The sequence below is a fragment of the Felis catus genome, chromosome C2, assembly GCF_018350175.1.
Source record: "Felis catus isolate Fca126 chromosome C2, F.catus_Fca126_mat1.0, whole genome shotgun sequence".
Lineage (NCBI taxonomy): Eukaryota > Metazoa > Chordata > Mammalia > Carnivora > Felidae > Felis > Felis catus.
This window is the reverse complement of record NC_058376.1, coordinates 58,814,814-58,837,765: the sequence shown is the minus strand read 5'-3', so window position 1 is coordinate 58,837,765 and position 22,952 is coordinate 58,814,814. Positions and strand designations below refer to the sequence as shown.

At 37.4% G+C, this 22,952-nt stretch overlaps 1 long non-coding RNA gene across 3 annotated transcripts; it reads left to right on the top strand.

Annotated features, from left to right (window-relative positions):
* Positions 1 to 1,916: 1,916 nt before the first annotated feature.
* LOC123379952 lies at positions 1,917 to 22,922 on the top strand. Of its 3 annotated transcripts, none has more exons than XR_006585057.1 (5): positions 1,917 to 2,144; positions 4,083 to 4,256; positions 4,928 to 5,024; positions 13,860 to 14,159; positions 16,836 to 17,027. It is a non-coding gene; the product is annotated as an uncharacterized LOC123379952 (long non-coding RNA). The 3 variants fall into 3 exon arrangements; XR_006585058.1 differs by lacking the exon at positions 1,917 to 2,144 and adding an exon at positions 3,099 to 3,828; XR_006585059.1 differs by lacking the exons at positions 13,860 to 14,159; positions 16,836 to 17,027 and adding an exon at positions 21,781 to 22,922 and having other exon boundaries at positions 1,924 to 2,144.
* The last annotated feature ends 30 nt before the right edge of the window (positions 22,923 to 22,952 follow it).

Here is a 22,952-nt window from a genome sequence, read left to right as displayed (position 1 = left end):
GGATTTTCTGAGGTGATAGTAATGCTCATATTGTGATAGGCATTTGAGTTAGCCAGATGCATGCATTTTTCAAAACTCAGCAAATTTACCTGTGAGCTTTGTACATTTAATTGCATACAAATTTTACATAAAAAGAAAAAACTCTAAATACTGAAATCTAGTTCATTCCATGCAAATTAAAGTATTTAGCTGGAAGTGCCTAAAACATTAACAGGAGTTTGAAGGAAGTTCATTCCAATCCTCATGGATGACTTTAAGGAGTCCAAGACTTGAGTGGAGGCAGTAACTGCAGATGTGGTGGAAATAGCAGGAGAACTGGAATGAGAAGTGGAATCTGAAGATAGGACTGGATTGTGCAATCGCATAAAACTTTAATGAGAGAAGAGTTATTTATTTCAAATAAGCAAAGAAAATGGTTTCTTGAGATGGAAGCTACTCCTGGTGAAGATGCTATGATGATTATTGAAATGACGACATAGGATTTAGTGCTGTCAAACAGTATCATATGCTCGAGAGAAATCATTCATGAAAGAAAGAGTCAATCAAAATGGCAAATTTCATTGCTGTCTTATTTTAAAATGTTGCCACTACCGCCCCAACCTTCAGCAACTGTCACTGTGATCAGCCAGCAGCCATCAACTTTAAGGCAAGACCCTCCACCAGCAAAAAGAGTATGACTTGCTGAAAGCTCAGATAATGGGCAGCATTTCTTCTTCTTTTTTTTTTTTTAAGTGTATTTTTGAGAGAGAGTGCAAATAGGGGAGGGGCAGAGAGAGAGAGACAGAGGATCCAAAGCGGGTTCTGAGCTGACAACAGCAAGCCTGATGTGGGGTTCAAACTCATTAACCATGAGATTATGACCTGAGGTGAAGTCGGGTGAGATCATGACCTGCGCAAGTTGGGCACTCAACCAAATGAGCCACCCAGGCGCCCCAAGGATTTCTAAGCAATAAATAGTTGGTTAGTTAGTTAGTTAGTTAGTTGTTAGTTTGAGAGAGACAGAGAGAGTGTGAGCAGGAGAGGGGCAAAGAGGAAGGGAGACAGAGAATCCCAAGCAGGCTCTGTGTGGACAGTGCAGAGAGACCTACTCAGGGTTCAAACTCATGAAATCAGGAGATCATGATCTGAGCTGAAGCCAAGAGTCGGACGCTTAACCAACTAAGCCACCCAGGTCCCCTGGCAGTAAAATATTTTTTAACCAAGGTATGTACATTGTATTTTTAAACATAACATTATCTCATATTTGATACACTACAGTATAGTGTAAACATAACTTTTATATGGACTGGGTGGGAAACCAAAAAATTTATTTCAGACACTTTATTGCAATATTTCCTTTATTATGGTGGTCTAGAACTGAAAACACAATATCTCAAGATGTGCATGTGTGTGTGCGTGTGTGTGTATTTAATAATCTTTTTATATATGTAGTTGATCTATAAGACTAATTGAAAACAATTGGAGACAAGTACTTGGTGGAATCTAGGCCATCAGTAGTTATTTTTCATAATAGATGAAGAGGCTGAGAGAGAATTTTGTTTTGGTATACACCACAAGATTGTCAAAGATCAAAAGTGCCCTGTTCTTTGTTGTAGTGATAGTACTTAGCACAGGCTCTGTCAACTCAACAAACCCAGCAAACATTTGTTGCAGGAATGAATCAAGTGAATGAGCGAAGTTCCAAGGAAATTCACACAGGGCTCCTTTTGGGCTGGACCCATATCTCTTTTATCTCGGTATTTCTAGTTTCTACCACAGAAGATTCTCAAAAAGTGGTTGTAGATATGGATTAAATATAATCGAGTGGGTCAGTTATTCTTTTTCATGGAATGTCAGGCTATTTACGAGAGAAGTGCTCTTGTGGCAGCTTCCAAGTTGAATCCAAGTAATTTTCTCTTTCCTGTACAGGTGTCTATCTTTTGTCTTCCCCCCACTCAGACCACACTCATAACACATGGAAACCAATATATCTGTAGTGTCTAGCGGAGGTGCTTCAACGCGTATGTTCTCATTGGATTGTTACAACATGGTTACCATGTGAGACAGGAATCCTGGTCTCCATCTTGCAGTGGAGTAAACAGAAACTCAGAAGGGACTGGCCCAAGAGCATATTCTGCAAAGCGGCAGATGGACATAAGTCTTTGGTGACAAATTGAGTGTACCACTTTTTATAAAAACTAGTCCTTAGAATACCAGTCTGTAGCAGATAGTCAGGAGGAATTTGTTAAAAATTAGAAGCCAAATTTCCTCAACTTTAGAATGAGAGTCAGAGAAAAGGGGAGAAATAAGAAAAATGAAAATGAACAAAATCAAGTGATAGACAGAAGCAATTTTAGATTTATTTTGTTTTGTTTTTATGTAGAAATCTGATTTACATGTTGTTCATGGAATAATGTCTCCAAAACGTTCCTTTGATACTGACTGGAAATTTTTTCTTTTTAATTTATAATTTCCTGTGGAAAATGGTTTTATTACTAGTATATTAACTTATTTACGTCCTTGATTACTAGTCCCAGGTGTCAAGGGAAAATATTACTAAAGGAAGTAAAAATTCTTCTCAGTTCAGTTGAGTTTCCATGACCATCTTTTTTTTTTTTTTTAATTTTTTTTTTCAACGTTTATTTATTTTTCAGACAGAGAGAGACAGAGCATGAACGGGGGAGGGGCAGAGAGAGAGGGAGACACAGAATCAGAAACAGGCTCCAGGCTCTGAGCCATCAGCCCAGAGCCCGACGCGGGGCTCGAACTCACGGGCCGCGAGATCGTGACCTGGCTGATGTCGGACGCTTAACCGACTGCGCCACCCAGGCACCCCGACCATCTTACTTAGTATTTTCCCTCTCTTAGAAATGGTGTACTCACTATGTTGGAGCTACTCCTAGTCTTAACATTGTGTCAGAAGTTGAGGGGTTCAGGGGCGCCTGGGTGGCTCAGTCGGTTAATCGTGGGACTTTGGCTCAGGTCACGATCTCTTGGTCTGTGAGTTCGAGCCCCGGGTCGGGCTCTGTGCTGCCAACTCAGAGCCTGGAGCCTGCTTCAGATTCTGTGTCTCTCTCTCTCTCTGCCCGTCCCTTGCTCATGTTCTGTCTCTCTCTGTCTCAAAGATAAATAAAAACATTTAAAAAAATGTAAAAGAAGAGAAGTCGAGGGGTTCAGAAAGGGTTTGAATGAGACATCACAGTAATTCCTCTCAGATTTGTTTAAATACTCAAAATTTGTATGCAGTCATACTGTGACCTGCTCTGCTCTAATCATACACTGTGCTTAGCCTAGTTGAATGATTCATTCAACTTATGAGCTACTAAGGTACAAATAAAATTTGCTAACACTACCTATTTTATAGTTGTTTCATTTATATTTTTGCTTGTTAATTCAGCAAAAATTGAGTATCTACTCTGTGAAGATATTGTGCATGGAGGGTGGACACAGAAGTGAAAATAGAGGCCCTTCCCTTAAGGATCTTGTAGTCTATGTGGAAAGAGAGTAGGGATGCCAGATTTAGTAAATAAAAATGCAGGACATCCAGTTAAATTTGAATTTCAGATAAGCAACTAAATGTTTAGTATGAATGTTCATGGAGTATTTGGAACAGACTAAAAACTGTTGTTGATCTAAAATTCAAATTTAACTGAGAGTTCTATTTTTATCTGACAACCCTAGAAGAGAGACCTGGACAAAGATAATTATGACACACAAGAGTAAGTGTTAGAACGTGGCTAAGTCCAGAGAGCGATAGAAATATGTGGCTCCCTGTAAATTAGAGGATTTATTTTTAGGTTTTCCCTATGTGCTGGGAGTGAATGCGATCCTTTTCTGCAATTTGACCAGGTCAGTAGATGAATGTCCTGGCAAGAGAGTAGACTCTTAAATAAAAATGATACATTTATAATATAAATATGGGGGGGGGGTTCTGCAACCATATTGAGATTGATTGCATTGCAAAACATCAAAAGCATTTCAGAGCCATTTAAGAAGTGATTTCTTAGGATTAAGCTTGTTACAAATGTCCCCTTACTGTGTTTCTACATGGCAACCGTGGAGAACGGGCATATCTACTATTCTCAGAATCTGATGTTTTCCAGGGGGAGCAAATTGCTGTGGCAGAAATCCTGGGCCTTGACCTTTCAGGGATTGTACTCAGAGAAGGTACATTAAAGCTGGAAGACCAACTGGACTTAAATAGTCCATGACTTTCGTGCTATGGACAAGAGAGCTGAGACCAGCCTGGGTTAAGAGGCACAGTGACCATGAAACAGGTACTTCTGTATCATTTCCTTACTACTTTTTCTTTCCCAGCAGACAATGCATTAATATGGGTAAGCATTATAAAGAGACTCTGACTGACTTTTGCAAAGTAGCAGAAGAAATGGAAAAAAGAGAAAATATAAAGGAGGAGAAGGATGAAAAAGTGACAGTAGGGAAATACACCTATTCTCTTTCAAACATATGAACATTTAAGAAACAAAAATTGGGGGGCACCTTGGTGGTTCAGTTGGTTAAGCGTCCACCTTTGGCTCTGGCCATGATCTCGTGGTTCGTGAATTCAAGGCTCGCATTAGGCTCTGTGCTGACAGCTCGGAGCCTGGAGCCTGCTTTGGATTCTGTGTCTCCCTCTCTCTCTGCCCCTCCGCCACTTGCACTTTGTCTCTCTCTTTCTCAAAACTAAATAAACATTAAAAAAGATTTTATTATGAGGGTTTAGTGAAAAAGGTAACCTTAACTTGTTTTTTATACTGGAGGGTTTGTTAGGGGCATAGGAGACCAGCTCAGGAGCATCTGAAAATCTAAGAAAAAGAATTTAAAATAAGTGTGTTATTCATATTTTAGCCTAATATTTAAAAAAATAGGAATTACTGTCATTGACTCCATGGAAATCTCGTATGGCTTATTTCTGTATTTAATTTACTTTTTTTCTTATTTCCCTCAGATGTAACTGCTTATGATCTGAACTCCAGCACTGCCTTATAATTCAAGAATCCTGGAGATCCATAAGAAATCTGATGCCCTCTGATTCTTGTTCATTGGTAGGTAATTTGGTTTTGTTTCTTCCCCTCTCTCTGGTCTTCTGAACCTCCATGGATATATGTGGGTTTTCATTTCATTTATTGTCCTTGCCATTCAGTGGTACCTTTCAGTGTTCCCTTCATGTGTGGGAATTATCTTCTCTTTATATATACTCTTTACAATTCCCTCCTGTGATGATTTCTGTAAACTTACTATTTAAAAAATTCCTTTTAGTCTATTGTTGGACATCCAGAATCGATTCTCTATTTCTTTCATGTTCCTCATCCCATTTTTTAGATGGATTGTTTTTGTTTGCTTGTTATTAGGTTGTATGAGTTATTTATTTATTTTGGCTATTCAACCCTTATGCAATATGTGGTTTGCAAATATTTTTACCCATTCCGTAGATTGCCTTTTCTTTTTGTCAATTGTTTCTTTTGCTGTACAGAAGCTTTTTGGCTTGATGTAGTCCTACTTGTTGATCTTTGCTTTTGGTGTTATATCCAAAAAAGTAATTGCCAAGACACATGTCAAGGATCTTCTTCCATATTTTTATGTTTTATTTTGGGGAGTTTTATTGTATCAGATCTTATGTTTAAGCCTTTAATCTGTTTCAAGTTAATTTTTGTGAGTTGTGTAAGATAAAAGTCCAATTTTATTTTTCTGTATGTGGTTTTCCAGTTTTCCCTACACCATTTGTTGAAGAGACTAACATTTCTCCTTGAATGTTCTTGGCTTCCTTGTCACATATTAGTTGACCATAGGTGTGGGGGTTTATTTCTGGATTCATTATTCTTTCCATATGTATATGTGGTTGTTTTTAATGCCAGTATCATACTACTTTAATTACTGTGGCTTTGTAGTATAGTTTGAAGTCAGAAAGTATGATGCTTCCTATTTGTTCTTCTTTCTCAGGTTTGCTTTGACTATTTGGAGTCTGTTGTGGTTCCATACAAATATTAGAATTGCTTTTCTATTTCTGTCAAACATTTCAGTGGAATTTTGATAGGGATTACATCTAATCTGTAGATGGCTTTGGGTAGTATGGACATCTCAACAATAATTCTTATGACTCATGAACACAGGCTATACTTCCATTTGTTTATGTCTTCTTCAATTTCTTTCATCAAAGTCTTATAGTGTTCATTGTACAGATCTTTCATTTCCTTTGCTAAAATTTATTTCTAAGTATTTTATTGTTTTTGATGCTATTGTGAATATGGGATTGCTTTTTTCTTCACATTTGTGTTGTTAGTGTATAGAAACACAACTAATTTCTGTATGTTGTTTTTATATTCTGCAACTTTACTGAATTCATTGATTAGTTCCAGGAGTATTTTCGTTGTCCTCAAAATTTTCTATATATAAGATTATATCATCTGCAAATAACAGTTTTATTTCTTTCTTTCTGATTTGGATAGCTTTTATTTATTTGTCTTCCTTAGTTGCTCTGACTAGGACTTCCAGTACTATGTTGAATAAAATGAGAGTAGGCACCCTTTTCCTGTTATTGATCTTAGTGGAAAATTTTTTGATTTCCCCGTTGCGTATGTTAGCTATAGGTTTGTGGTACATGGCATTGACTATTTAAAGTATATTCCTTCTGTACCCAATTTCTTATGGGTTTTCACTATGAAACAATGCTGTATTTTGTCAAATGCTTTTCCTGCATCTATTGAGATGATTATAAGAGTTTTATCTTTCATTCTATTAATGTGATGTGTCACATTTATTGATTTACATATGTTGAATCATCCTTGAATTCCAGGGATAAATCCTATTTAGTCATGGTGTATGATTCTTTAAACATGTTGTTGAACTTGGTTCACTAACAATTTGTTGAGAATTTTTGCATCTATATTAATCAGGAATATTGTGCTATAGTTTTCTTTTTCTGTTATGTCTATATTTGGTTTTGATATCAGGATAATACGGACCCTGTAAAGTGAGTCTGACAACTCACGTTTTTTGGAAGGATTGGCATTAATTCTTCTTTACATGTTTGGTAGAATTTACCAGAGAAGCCATCTGGTTCTAGGCTTTTCTGTATTGGGAGGGTTTTAATGACTGCTTCAATCTCCTTAGTCATTATCCATCTGTCCAGATTTTCCATTTCTTCATTATTCATCTTGGTAGATTTTATGTTTTTAGGACTTTATCCATTTCTTCTAGGTTGTCCAATTTGCTGACATATAATTGTCCACAGTAGTTTCTTATGAACCTATGTATTCTCTAGTATCAGTTGTAATGTCTTTGTTTCATTTCTGGTATTGTTTATTTGAGTCTTCACTCTCTCTCTCTCTTTGTCTAGGTGAGCACTTTTAACTAGTTAATTAATTTTAATTTATTATTAATTATAACATTAAGACTTTTTCAATTATATTTACCATTTAAAAAAACCATCTCTTTTTTTTATTAATCATTTCTATTGTGTACTGCAGTCTTTATTTTTCATTTATTTCCACTCTGATCTTTGTTATTTCATTTTTTGGTTAATTGTCTAGTTTCTTAAAGTGTAAAGTTAGGTTGTTTATTTGAGATCATTCTATTTTTTTAATATATGCATTTATTGCTAGAAATCTTCCTCTCAGAATTGCTTTTGCAGCATCCCATAGGTTTGCGTATTGTGTTTCCAGTTTTATATGTTTCAAGAATATATTTGGCATTATTTCAGTCTTATTAGATTTGCTAAGTTATTTTGTGGCATATCATATGATTCATCCTGGAGGATGTTCCGTGTGCACTTCAGAATAATGTGTATTCTTCTGCTATTAAATAAAATGTTCATAAATATCTGTTGAGTTCATTTGGTGTAATGTATGTTTCAAGTCCATATTTTTTATTTTTTTAATGTTTCTTTGTTTTTGAGAGAGAGAGAGAGACAGAGTGCAAGCAGGAAAGGGGCAGAGAGGGAGGGAGACACAGAATCCTAAGCAGACTCCAGGCTCTGAGCTGTCAGCACAGAGCCCGATGAAGGGCTCAAACCCAGGAGCTGCGACATCATGACCTGAGCCAAAGTCGGATGCTTAACTGACTGAGCTACCCAGGTGCCCCAAGTCCAGATTTTCACTCTAGATGATCTACCCATTGCTGAAAGAGGTTTTGAAATCCCCTACTATTATTGGATTCTTGTCTCTTTCTCCCTTCAGATCTGTTATTATGTGCTTAATATATTTAGGAACTCCAGTGTGTCTATATTTATGTTCATTATGTCTTCTTGATGAATTGACCCCTTTATGATTACAAAACGGCCTTCTTCATCTCTTATTACTGTTTTTGGCTTAAAGGCTATTTTGTTTGATATAATTATAGCTACCCTTACTTTCTTTTGCTTTTCACTTGTCTGAAACACCTTTTTTTGTTTCTTCACTTTGGCCCTTTGTGTATCCTTAAATCTAAAATGAGTTCTTATAGACAACATATCATTGGGTATTGTGTCTTTAATCCATTTAGACGCTCTGTGCCTTTTGATTAGTGAATCAAATCCACTTGTATTTAGAGTAATTATTGACATGTAATGATTTACTAATGCCATCTTGTTGCTTTCGGAATGTTTGGTAGTTCCATTGTTTTTTTCCTTTCTTTCTGCCTACCTTTGTAAATAGGTGATTTTCTGTAGTGGTATGCTTTGTTTATCCTTTAAATTTTTTTTTGTTACTCTAATCTAGATTTTTTTTTTTGTAGTTACCATGAGGTTCATATAAAACAAAGATAAAATAGTCCATTTTTAAGCTTATAGCAACTTAGCTTTTATGGTATGTGAGAGTGCCACCCTTTTACTCCCGTCTTGTTTCTATTTTTTATCTCAGAATTTACCTCTATTTATATTGTGTATTTATTAACAAATTATTAACAGAAACCATAGTCATAGTTATTTTAATACTTTTCCTTTAACTTTTATACTATATAAAGTGGTTAACACACCATTCTACAGTTTTCTAATTCTATTTATCTTTACCAGTGTGTCATATACTTTCACATGTTTTCATATCCTTAGTTAGCATCTTTTCATTTTAGCTTAAAGGTCTTCTTTCAGCATTTCCCACAAGGCGGGTATAGTGGAATGAACTCTCTCAGCTTTTCCTTGCCTGGGAAGCCTTTATTTCTCCTTCATATCTGAATGATAACTTTCCTAGATAAATTATTTTTGATTGGCAATTTTATGATTTCAACACTCTGAATATGTAAGTCTTCTCCCTCTACCCAGCAGAGAGTATCTGTTGAGAAATCTGCTTATAGCTTAATGAGAGTTCCTTTGTAGGTTTTTTCCTCTGGCTGCTTTCAGGATTTTCTCTTTGTCTTTGATTTTTGACAATTTCATTATAATGTGTCATAGAGAAGCTCCTTTTGCACTAAGGTAATAGGGTGATCTAATAAGTACATGAACTTGGATGTTCATGACTTTCCCCAGGTTTGGGAAGTTCTGAGCTTTTATTTCTTTAAATAAACTTTCTGCCTCCTTCTCCCTCTCTGAGTCCTTCTGAAACCCCAATTATTCTAATATTTTATAGAGTCTCATAGACCTCATAGATTTTCTTTGCTCCTTTTCATTCTTTTTTCTTTTTCTTCTTTGATTAGGTCATTTCAAAGTTCTTATCCTCTAGATCATTGATTCTATCTTCCACTTGGTCTACTCTGCTATAGATGCTACTGTGTTTTTCATTTCATTCACTGAATTTTTTAACTCCGGAGTTTTTGTTTGGTTCTTTATGATTTCTATTTCTTTGTTAAATTTCTCATTTTATTTGTGTATTGTTTTCCTTATTTCTTTGAATTGTCATTTTGTATTCCTTGTAGCATGTTGAGTTTCCTCAAAAGAGGAAAAGCTATTTTTAATTATCAGCTAACTCACAAATTTCCATGCTTTTGAGTTCAGGTATTGTAGGAATATTGTTATCTTTGGGGAATAAAGTGTTTTCTTGATTCTTCATGTGTTTTTGCAATTTTGCATTGTTGCTTTCACAATTGAAGTAGCAAACTCCTTCTCAAATCTTAACTGGCTGCCTTCATTTGGGATGTACTATGCATTGGTCCTGTTATATCTGGAGTTTTCTGTGACCTGCTCCACACTCCTCGATTTTTCTCATGACAAAATCTTAAGCTTTTATTTCTTCTACGGTTGTTACAACTCACCAGACTGGCTGCTAAAAACCTCTCTTTTGTTTTCCAGCAGGTGGTGCTACAGTTCCAGTTTGTGGTTCCCCTTGTCCAAAGACTAGTTTGATACTCTGTTTAGTAGAGCTCACTTACCACTACACTTGGGAGTTAGACGAGCTGGTCTCAGAGTGGGGAGAGGTATGGATTTGACACCTGGAGTGTTGGGTTGACTGCAATCTGCTGCGAGGATCTTTGGATGAGGTTCTCCCAAAGACTTGTGAGCAGACTTCCTGCAGAAGTCTTGAGAGCAGTCAGCAGGAACCAAGTCTCTGGATTGCCCTTTGAGAGTCTTCTATGTTTCTTTCCCAATTTTCTCCCTCCCACCAGTCACAGAGGTCCTGCCTCAGTACTGTGGGTGCTTCTGGAGAAAAGTAGGTTTCTCCAATGTCCCACACAACTGAGTAGCCAGGCACCTACTCCGCTATCTTTTTCCCTTATGAAGAAGTCACCCTAGATAGTTCAGCACTATCTTGTGTAGTCTCAGTGGGACGGGTCGCACTGGCAAAGTTTCTCCCAGTCTCTCCAATGTGTCCAAAGTCATATTTTTCTTTCTTTCCAATGTTGTGCTGTATGCTTCATTTGGAAGACTCGATTTCTCCAAACTCTCTCATCCATGGAATTCTAGAAATATTTAAAAGGTAGAACTTATGAGATTTGTTAATAGTTTGGAGAGGGGGACTGAATAAGGAGGCATCAATGATTACACCCAGGGTTTGAATGTTTAAAAAGGAATTCTTTTTATTGAAGATTCTGATAGGGAGGAAGTATTTGGGGGACAAGTATCACTTCAGTTTTAGACATGTTGAATAAGTAAGCATAATACTGGAGAAAAATTATAATGCCAGTATTAAGGAGTTTGTTCCGGTATTTATAAGTTTCAATTTTATTTAAACACTTGATCAGAATTCATAAAAAAACAAAAAAACAAAAAATATAGCGGGGTGCCTGGGTGGCTCAGTCGGTTAAGCGTTCAACTTCGGCTCAGGTCATGATCTCCCGTCTCATGGGTTCCAGTCCCACATTGGACTCTGTGCTGACAGCTCAGAGCCTAGAGCCTGCTTCAGATTCTGTGCCTCTCTCTCTGCCCCTCCCTGCTCACACTCTGTCTGTGTCTCTCTCTCAAAAATAAGTAAACATTAAAAAATTAAACACAAATAGCTAAATATATAAGATACTTCAAATGCCACAATTTATATACCTATTACACAGAATCAAGTAAATTGTGAACTTATAAGTGTTCAATATACCGTATCATTCTAATGGAAATTATTAGTTTTGAAAGGTCTTCCACTTCCCTCAAAGTCAATTCCTTTAGCCCCACAGCATCTTCTGATGTTTGCCTCTGACAGAGCTGATTCCCTTGAGTACCAGTAGTATTGTCTCGTGCTTCACTCCTAGAGCTCTTCTTCGCTCTCGTCTTAAATTGCAGGAATTATACTTACCTTTTTTCTGCACTGTCCTGTTCATAATCTAAAACTTCTCTTTTAGGGGAGTGATTCTCCCATATTAGATAACATCTTAGTCCTTACTCAACCTTTTTTCTTTAGTAGGGGTGTGGTAGGGAGAGCAAAAGAAGACGAGAGGAGTGAGTAATTGGATATTGGAACTGTGTACAAGAGGGCCTGGTAGGGCTTGTAGGGATGTTTGAGATGGGGGCAAGAAGAAGGGAATAGAAGATTTATCTGAAGAAAATCCACCCTCTTCTTTTCTTTAGCCTTCTATTAGTTTTCACTGTATGAAGCTTCCGGAACTTGTTTTGTGTCTTTGGATCACAGTTTCTAAATTAATGTTTCTTTTTTCTGCTTCAGGGGAAATCTGAATCCAATGTCAATGGATGTCTTTCAGTAAATGAACAAAAATAGGTTTTGAGAAATCTCTCAGTAAGAATTCTGGGTCAACATGAGAACTAGAGTGAAACAGGAAAAAGTTACCCTTTATCAATATGAATAACATCGTTATTCATTGGGTTATCCATGAGTCTTTGTAAAATTTTTCTCCTGAGAAGTAATTCAGTGAATTAAATGAACTACACAATCAATGAAGACACAAAGATTGCATAATGCTTCTCAGATACAAAGATAACATCTTAATGTGAGATATGAAGGAAGATTCAAGAAATACTGTCCAAACATGGAGAAAGCACAGTTCAGTGAAAGAGAAACAGATAGCAAAAAAGACAGGAAGACAGAGACAGAATATGATCTTACAGTAATCACATGTATTTTCTAGACACCCTACTTGATACCTAGAGATTGCCCTGGCAGAAGAATGGATTGTGTTCCAAATGTTCATTTGTGTTCTTTTGTTTAGATGTTGGAACAATGTTGATTAGGATAGCAGTGACCTCAACCAGTTCCTCCATGGAAACACTCATGGGAAATGTTGTGCACACTTACCACACAGGTCTACTGTTATACCAGAGTTGGCACATCCTTAGTCTTCCACTTAATAAAGCATATTAAAATACAAATTGATGAAAATGACACAGCTTAGAACACTGGTTCTCAGCAAAGGGTAGATTCATCTTCAGGGTACATTTGTCAATACATGAAAACATTTTTAAAATTTTTTAAAATTTTTCTTTTATGTTTATTTAATTTTGAGAGAGAGAGAGCACAAGTTGGGGAAGGGCAGAGAGAGAGAGGGAAACACAGAATCCAAAGCAGGCTCCAGGCTGTCAGCACAGAGCCCGATGCAGGGCTCAAACCCACAAACCACGAGATCATGACCTGAGCCTAAGTCGGTCGCTTAACCAACTGAGCCATCCAGGTGCCCCTCAATGCCTGAAAACATTTTGATCATCACAACTGCAGGGAGTGGGAGCATTACTGACGTTTAGTGGGAAGGGCCCAAAGATTCTGCTAAACATCCTATGATGCTGAGGACAGCCCTCACAACAAAGAATTATCCATCCTGAAAGGTCAATAGTGTGAGGTTGAGAAACTGTGGCATAGAATATTACCTGGGTATTTGTTAGAGGTGCACATCATCCAGACTTAATGAAACAGAAACCAAGAGAGAGCCACAGCATTTGTGGTTTCAGAAGTCTTCCAGATGATTCTTAGTGATCCACAAGTCTGAGAAGTCTTGGTAGAGAGATAACCTTGAATGGACTATAATTTTTAAATATTGTTTGCCAATTTCACTGCTTTATTATATTCAGTGCTACCACATAATTATTTTTGAAATACTTCACAACTTAAAGGGATCATGATTGAGAATAGTTTCTCAGCTTTACTTTGCAGAGAGGAATGATCCAGCTCATAGCCTCAGTAATAGAAATAAACTGAGAAGGGGCACCTGAGTGGCTCAGTCAGTTAAGCATTCGACTCTTGGTTTCAGCTCAGGTCATGATCTCACAGTTCATGGGTTCGAGCCCCACTTTGGGCTCTGTGCTGACAGCAGGGAACCTGTTTGGAATTCTCTCTCCCTCTCTCTCTGTCCCTTCCCCACTTGCATTCTCTCCATTCTCTCTCTCTCCCTCTCAAATAAAGTTTAAAAAAAGAAAGAAAGAAACTGTAAAAATTGGAAATAAAGAGAAATTTTTCTGATGACTGGATAGCCTGTTAATGAAGCTATGTTTATTGCAAAGCAATCAGTCATACTCAGGTGTAATTAAAGCAATTAATTTGGATTTCTCAATAATGAAAAATACCATGGTAATAAGATTGACTAATCACAATATGTCACATCAACAGCCTGACACAGTGACCTAAATATAATCGGTGATACAGGAAGAATAAAGAATCAATCCAAGGATTCGCCTAGAGGATATTACTGACTTTTATGAGTATATATCAATGTTGACATTGTAAGGTTTTGAGTGAAGATAAAGGAAAACATGGAATCCCTTCCAAAAGAAGTTACAAAACACATGCTACTCAACGTGTGACCTACACATCTGCAGCGTTGCCTTTATTTGGGAGCTGTTAGGAAAGCAGAATCTCAGTTCCCAGTTGTGGACTCATTGAATCATAACCTGTAAGCCCCATATTTTGGTAAGTTCACCAGGTGATTTACAGGCACACTACAGATTGAGAAACCCTGCACTCAAATAACTCAAGAAAAAAATTTGTAGGAAGTAGATCATTTCCTTACAGTTTTTGCTTTTGATATACAATAGAAATGTCTTTATGAGTTCCATTGTTAATAACACTTGAATGCACAAGGAAACTATATTCAGTAAACTTTGTTCTTTGACTTCCTTGGAAAAGAAGCATCCCATTTCTGAAAGACCAAAAAATTTCCCAATGAAGTTTCTACTGTTGCCAACGTTGGGTCATATTTTGTTGCCAGCATCCAGGCACACAATAGAAGGAAGGTCATGTCTGTGACAGTTGACTTTTCTTCCTTTCTTTCATTATTCCTCTCAGCCTTCCATCACCAAGGCATAATTCACTCACTCATTCATTCATTCATTCAACAAACATTTATTAAGTATCAAGTGTGTGCCAGGCTCTGTTCTAAGCTCTGGGGATCCCAGAATTTAAAATATAGCTTGTGTTCATATTTGAGAACATAGTTTCTAACATATAAACTATATAGAGATGAGATAAATGACAGGTTTTCAATTACTTTAAGCGTCAAGTAGATTTGACATGAGAGGAGGCATTAAATAGGTGAAGTGAGTGACAGATCTATTGTCTAATGTTGCTTGATCAGTTTGAGCACATGTTATGAAAATAGTTCCCTTTATATACTTCCTATTTTAGCAGTTCCTTTCCTTTTGTCAATCTTTGAAAAGGATGACAAACAAATGAGCAAGGACAAAGCAATAGGAAAAGGCCCAAGATGAAGGACTTTTCTGTTCGGGCTCCCGCATCAGCGTGCTGGCCCTAGATTAAAGTCACTCTCTTTTCTATCAATTCAGCCAGTGAGTCAGGATGTCTCTCCCCACACTAATGTGACAGAAAATGTAATTTAATTTTGTCATCTATCTGATAGTCTCTCAGGCAGGACATACTGGAAAGGGCACCGTCCTGGCTTTGCTACTAACTAGTTTTGAGACACTGAGTCAGTTCAGTGTCATCTGTGACCCTCCGTTTCCTAATGTATAAATTGACAATAAATGTAATCAAATATATGAAAGCGCTTTAATGTTAAGACACCATTAATCATGTAAGAGAACACTATTGCCTTCCCGGGTCTTACATTATTTCAGAATTAATGCTCACTCCGAGTCACCATGAGGTAATGAGGAAGTGAGCTGCAGTAGATGGAATTCTAAATCCGAGTGGTTCCTTCAAAACATGCTGCATTTGCTTACAATAGCACCCCCCCACACACACACCCAAATTTACTAATCCTGTCTATAATTCCCAATGGCCTTTTACCAAGACTTACAGAGTGGTTCCTGTAAAAACACACTTGCTGCATTTGCTTACAATAGCCTCCACCAAGACCCAGATTTACTAATCCTATCTAGAATTTCCAACAGCCTTTTACCAATCTCTTGAAAAGACTTCCTCATCTGACTTTACCATCAGATAGATGCCTCTAACAGGTGACTGTTACTTATATGTCCAGTTTTGAGATATTGTGACACAGAAAAGGCTATTCACATTCAACCTGTTGAGTTCTCTCATGAAAATTTTCTATTAAGGGGCGCCTGGGTGGCGCAGTCGGTTAAGCGTCTGACTTCAGCCAGGTCACGATCTCGCGGTCCGTGAGTTCGAGCCCCGCGTCGGGCTCTGGGCTGATGGCTCAGAGCCTGGAGCCTGTTTCCGATTCTGTGTCTCCCTCTCTCTCTGCCCCTCCCCCGTTCATGCTCTGTCTCTCTCTGTCCCAAAAATAAATAAACGTTGAAAAAAAAATAAAAAAAAAAAAAAGAAAATTTTCTATTAATATACCAGGTGAGTATGGATGACCAGTCAGGGTAAAGGAGCAAAATTTAAAAGTAGACATTCTCCCTTAAGTAAGCAAAATAAAGCTTCTTTATTTACTGATATTTATTGATTAAAACTTAATGCATATATAATTATGCAAAACAAATTATTATTACAGAGATGTTTAGAAAAGCACATATAAAATGAGACATTCTTCTATCTTTATCACTAAAACTCAAGTTTTATTTGTTTGTTTTCCCTCCCTGAATGAGTCCTCTCAATCTTCTGCTAAGATTTGATTGATTGGCCCTTTAGGAGAGATTGTTCTGAGAATTTACCTCCAGGCTTTGCCCAAATTTATTCTTTGTTTTCCATCACAAAAATATTGTCATACATGACACCGTGATTTCTGTCTCCTCAGCTCCTCTTTCTTCATTCCTGGCTGGTCAGAGCTGCTCAGTGACTGATTCTCATCTGTGCCTAGGCCCTCCCCACTCTTTCGAAAATTCTTCCTCTAAAGAAACTCTTACCTTAATCCCATTTATTCCTTCCAAAGTAACAAATGCAAGACAAGTATAATGAGATGCATAGCAATAACATCCATTTCTAATTAACAAACTGGATTTTAAGTATATATATTTTAAACTTATTTGCACATGTTGGGTTTTCCTCTTATTTTTCATAATAAAACCAAAACAATGTAGTTCAGTATTATATTGTTAATTTCAGAATTTAAAAGTTTAGCTTGCGTTGACAAACTTTATAATTTAGTAAGTTGAACAGCTCTGTCAAAACATGGATTAGAACTTATTTCTAATACCCTAGAACTCATTTACTTTTCTACTACAGTTTCTTTAAAGAAACTCAGGCCTTGTAGATTTCCGGAGAAATTTCAAAGACAAGAACTATTTCTTCTGTGGTGCTTGACAAGAAGAAGGAAATTACTAAGTCAAAGTTCAAGAGTAACAAGTTCACTCAAAGTGGAAAGTTCTAAAAACTTTGTATTTATTCATTCATCCAATAAATAGTAATTGAAAACCACTATCTACAATTTACTGGGCTTCAGCAGTTCAAAATGGGGAAAGTCCCAAATCAACTCAAGCTACATTTTGAGTTGCTCAAACAGTGGCCTTAATCAGTATGATAATGATTATTTTTAATGCTTATTTATTTATTTAATATAATTTATTGTCAAATTGGCTTACATACAACACCCAGTGCTCATCCCAACAAGTGCCCTCCTCAATGCCCATCATCCACCTTCCCCTTTCCCCCACCCCCACCAACCTTCAGTTTGTTCTCTGTATTTAAGAGTCTCTTATGGTTTCCTTCCCTTCCTCCCTGTTAGTAACTTCCTCCCTGTTAGTAATTTTTCCCTCTTTTCTTCCCCCATGGTCTTCTGTTAAGTTTCTCAAAATCCACATATGAGTGAAAACATATGATATCTGTCCTTGTCTGATTGACTTATTTCACTCAGCATAATACCTTCCATTTCCATCCATGTTGCTGCAAATGGCATGTTTCCATTCTTTCTTATTGCCAAGTAGTATTCCATTGTATATATAAACCACATCTTCTTTATCCATTCATCAGTTGATGGGCATTTAGGCTCCTTCCATAATTTGGCTATTGTTGACAGTGCTGCTATAAACATTGGGGCACATGTGCTCCTATGAATCAGAACTCTTGTATCCCTTGGGTAAATTCCTAGTAGTGCTATTGCTGGGTCATAGGGTAGTTCTATTTGTAATTTTTTGAGGAACCTCCACACTGTTTTCCAGAGTGGCTGCACCAGTTTGCATTCCCACCAACGGTGCAAGAGCATTCCTGTTTCTCCGCATCCTCGCCAGCATCAAAAATCCCAAATACAAAATCTAACAGCACACATAAAGGAACTAGAAGCAGAACACAAAGAAACCCCAAACGCAGCAGAAGAAGATAGATAATAAAGATCAGAGCAGAAATGAACAATATAGAATCTGAAAAAAACAGTAGAACAGATCAACGAAATGAAGAGTTGGTTTTCTGAAAAAATAAACAAAATTGATAAACCCCTAGCCAGACTTCTCAAAAGGAAAAGAGAGAGGACCCAAATAGATAAAATCATGAATGAAAATGGATTTATCACAACCAATCCCTCAGAAATATAAGCAAGTATCAGAGAATACTATGAAAAATTACATGCCAACAAACTGGACAACCTAGAAGAAATGGGCAAATTCCTGGACACCTATACACTACCAAAACTCAAACAGGAAGAAATAGAAAATTTGAACAGACCCATAATTAATGAAGAAATGGAATCAGTTATCAAAAATCTCCCAACAAATAAGAGTCCAAGACCAGATGGCTTCCCTGGAGAATTTTACCAGACATTTAAAGCAGAGTTAATACCTATCCTTCTTAAGCTTTTCAAAAAAATAGAAATGGAAGGCAAACTTCCAGACTCATTCTATGAAGCCAGCATTACCTTGATTCCCAAACCAGACAGAGACCCCACAAAAAAGTAGAATTACAGGCCAATATCCCTGATGAACATGGATGCAAAAATTCTCAACAAGATACTAGCAAATCAAATTCAACAGTATAGAAAAATAATTATTCACCATGATCAAGTGAGATTCATTCCTGGACTGCAGAGCTGGTTCAATATTCACAAACCAATCAATGGGATACATCACATAAATAAAACAAAGGATAAGAACCATATGATCCTATCAATAGATGCAGAAAAAGAATTGACAAAATACCAGCATCCTTTCTTAATAAAAGCCCTCAAAAAAGTCAGGAAAGAAGGAACATATTTAAACATCATAAAAGCCATATATGAAAATCCCATAGCTAATATCACCCTCAATAGGGAAAAACTGACAGCTTTCCCCCTGAAATGAGGAACACAACAGGGATGTCCACTCTCACCACTGTTGTTTAACAGAGTGTTGGAAGTCCTAGCTTCAGCAATCAGACAACAAAATGAAATAAAACGTATCCAAATCAGCAAGGAAGAAGTCAAACTTTCCCTCTTCACAGATGACATGATACTATACATGGAAAACCTGCAAGACTCCACCCAAAGACTGTTAGAACTGATACATGAATTCAGCAAAGTCGCAGGGTACAAAATCAATGTACAGAAATTGGCTGCATTTTTATACACCCATAATGAAGCCACAGAAACATAATTAAAAAACTGATCCCATTTACGATTGCACCAAGAGCCATAAAATAGCTAGGAATAAACCTAACCAAGATGTAAAAGATCTATAAGCTGAAAATTATAGAAAGCTTATGAAGGAAATTGAAGAAGACACAAAGAAATGGAAAAAAACATTCCATGCTCATTGATTGGGAGAATAAATATTGTTAAAATGTCAATACTACCAAAAGCAATCTACACATCCAATGCAATCCCAATCAAAATTGCACTGGCATTCTTCTCAAAGCTAGAATAAACAATCCGGGAATTTGTATGGAACCACAACAGACCCCAAATAGCCAAAGTAATATTGAAGAAGAAAACCAAAGTGGGAGGCATCACAATCTAGACTCTAGCCTCTACTACAAAGCTGTAAGCATGAAGACAGTATGGTACTGGCACAAATACAGGCACGTAGACCAATGGAATAGAATAGAGAACCCAGAACTGGACCCACAAGTATATGGTCAACTAATCTTTGACAAAGCAGGAAAGGGAATCCAATGGAAAAGACAGTCTCTTTAGCCAATGGTGCTGGGAGAACTGGACAGCAACAGGCAGAAGAATGAAACCAGACCACTTTCTTACACCATACACAAAAATAAACTCAAAATGGATGACAGACCTAAATGGAAGCCATCAAAACTTTAGAGGAGAAAGCAGGCAACAATCTCTTTGGCCTCAGCTGCAGCAATTTCTTGCTCAACACATCTCCAAAGGAAAGGGAACTAAAAGCAAAAATGAACTCTTGGGACTTCCTCAAGATTAAAAGCTTGCAGAGGAAACTGCAAAGGAAATAACAAAACTAAAAGGCAACTGACAGAATTTGAAAAGATATTTGCAAATGACATATCAGAAAAAGGGTTAGTATCAAAAATCTATAAAGAATTTACCAAACTCGGGGCACCCGGGTGGCGCAGTCGGTTAAGCGTCTGACTTCAGCCAGGTCACGATCTCGCGGTCCGTGAGTTCGAGCACCGCGTCGGGCTCTGGGCTGATGGCTCGGAGCCTGGAGCCTGTTTCCTATTCTGTGTCTCCCTCTCTCTCTGCCCCTCCCCCGTTCATGCTCTGTCTCTCTCTGTTCCAAAAATAAATAAACATTGAAAAAAAAATTTTTTTAAAAGAATTTACCAAACTCAACATCTGTAAAATAAATAATCCAGTGAAGAAATGAGCAGAAGACATGAATAGACACTTTTCCAAGGAAGACATTCAGATGGCCAAGAAACACATGAAAAGATGCTGCTGAACATCACTCATCATCAGGGAAATACAAATAAAAGCTGCACTGAGATACAGCCTCACACTGGTCAGAGTGGCTAAAATGTTTATTTTTGAGAGAGAGAGAGTGGGAGGGAGGTGCAGAGAGAGAGGGAGACACAGAATCCGAAGCAGGCTTCAGGCTCTGAGCTGTCAGCACAAAGCCCAACACAGGGCTCAAACTCATGAACCACGAGATCATGACCTGAGCCGAAGTCAATGCTTAACCGAGATACCCAGTATGATTATTTTTAAAAATCAGTAGCCTACCTTGTATGCATTCTTCAATATTATTATTAGGGGCTAATATGTTGAGTGACAAGAGTGACTAGGTGACCCAAGTTCAATTTTCTCTCCAAAGCAGACTTTTTTCCTCTGTGTAACAAAGTAAGTTTTGATTTGGAAACCAGGGACAAAGTAGGACAAGTTGATTTTTCTTAAATAAAAGAAATATGGTATCTTGCACATCTGAGCTAATAGTTTAAGATTCATCTTACTATATTCTTAATCACACCTAGTAGGATAATCCCTTTAACCCACTTCAAAGAAGGGAACAAGTAAGGTCCTATGTTATTCAAATCAAAACCAGATTAAGGCTTCATACTGACCTGCCCTTCGTGATAATAAGCTTCTCTCCTCCCTTGTAGTCATCTTCTTTATGGTAATCCTAATTGCCCAGAGGGCTTACACATATTCATCATATCCTGTAAGGAAGAGCTTCACCTTGAAACTGGAGTTTGTCAAAACTACCTCCATAAATTCGTTCTGCTGGGTCATGCTTTATGGCCAAAAGTGAAGGCTATTTTCTTTTCTTTTCTTTTCTTTTCTTTTCTTTTCTTTTCTTTTCTTTTCTTTTCTTTTCTCTTTTTCTTTTTCTTTTTCTTTTTCTTTTCTTTCTTTTTTTTTTTTAGTGCTTATTTAAAGAGAGAGAAAGAGACAGAGTGAGAGTGGGGAAAGGGCAGAGAGAGAGAGAGGGAGACACAAAACCCGAAACAGGCTCCAGGCTCTGAGCTGTCAGCACAGAACCCAACGTCGGGTTTGAACTCATGAACTGCAAGATCATGACCTGAGTCAAAGTTGGACACTTAAATGACTGAGCTGCCCAGGTGCCCCTAGTGAAGGCTATTTTCAATGAAATTCTCCCCTCATTGATGTTGCCCCAGCTGCTATGCAATAACCCTGGCCATGTACAGAAGATTCTTTGGGTTGATCTTGTTTTCCTCCTGGCACTGATGCTCCTCTGGGAAATCTTTAAACAAAGCATCTATGACTCTGAAGAACACTGGGCTATTGCTATCACTGGGGCCCTTAAAGCACTTTGTTTCCATTCATTTCCAGTTGTCAGCCCTGATGCCAAGAACTTCTTGAGGGAGAAGAGGATCACTCAACCTTACTGCTCCCACAGAGTCAGACAGTTGCATTCATTGTTTCTTGCCAACCTGTTTGTCCTGTAGTAGTTTCTCAAGGTATACACTGAAAGGAAAAAATAATAATAACTTACTCTTTCCTGGTAGAGTTACATCCAATGATAACTTTTACATGGCAAAATAGGCCTGGGTTTCAAGGAATTTGTTCCTTCAACACACGTGTGAATTAGAAACGTACCAGATTCTGCCTTTCCAGACATCCTCCCACTACGTGTGTATAAAAATTTTGTAGTACCCATTTATATTTGCTGGGCAAGTGTGTCATTGCTTTAGTCTCTCAGCCTAACTACTATCATTGATGGAAGCTTAACTATTCATACCACAGACTCATAAATAAGGTACCATAACCATAAATAGGCATAAACAAGACAACCAGTTGACTTAATAATACATTCCTCAAATTGTAGGGCATGAGCTCATGAGGCACATCTTTGTAAGTGTCAGCTCAGGAAAAAACAAACCTTTAAAATCGCAGTGAGTCATGGACACATTGTTTTCCTATGTAGCCCTGCATCCCTCTTTATAATGGCAACTGCATACTGTCAAGTCAATCTTGCATCACCCAAAACTTCTTTAAACTAAGCATTGTGGATTTGTGAGAGTACAAATGATACCCCAGACTGTGGGTGCAGAAGCAGAGTTTAACATTGTCTGCCATACAAGAAAAATTCATTCTCCTCCTGGCTCCATGATATTCCCATGCCAGTATCTCTTGCTTGGATCCACTAAGGTAATTTTCCTTTTTCAGGTTTTAATGAGCTTGGGAAACAGACAAGGCATGTCAAAAAGTAGAAGAAAGGAAAGGAAAGAAAACAAACACGATGCTCTGCTATGCCTTCTCATTTAACCCTGGAAAACAGTGCAAAGAATTATTCACAGATGAGGACATGTGGCATGAAAAGTTGATACCTATGATTATGTAGTCTGTTGCAAATCTTGAATTTGCAGGAATTTGACTCCACAACCCATCATGCTATTATACTACTGCTAGAAGTCTCTTTTAATACTCATACTTTTTTTTGGATTAAAAATCCAAATTTTATTTTTAACCTGCATCATTTAAATCTCAAATACTTGGGGCAC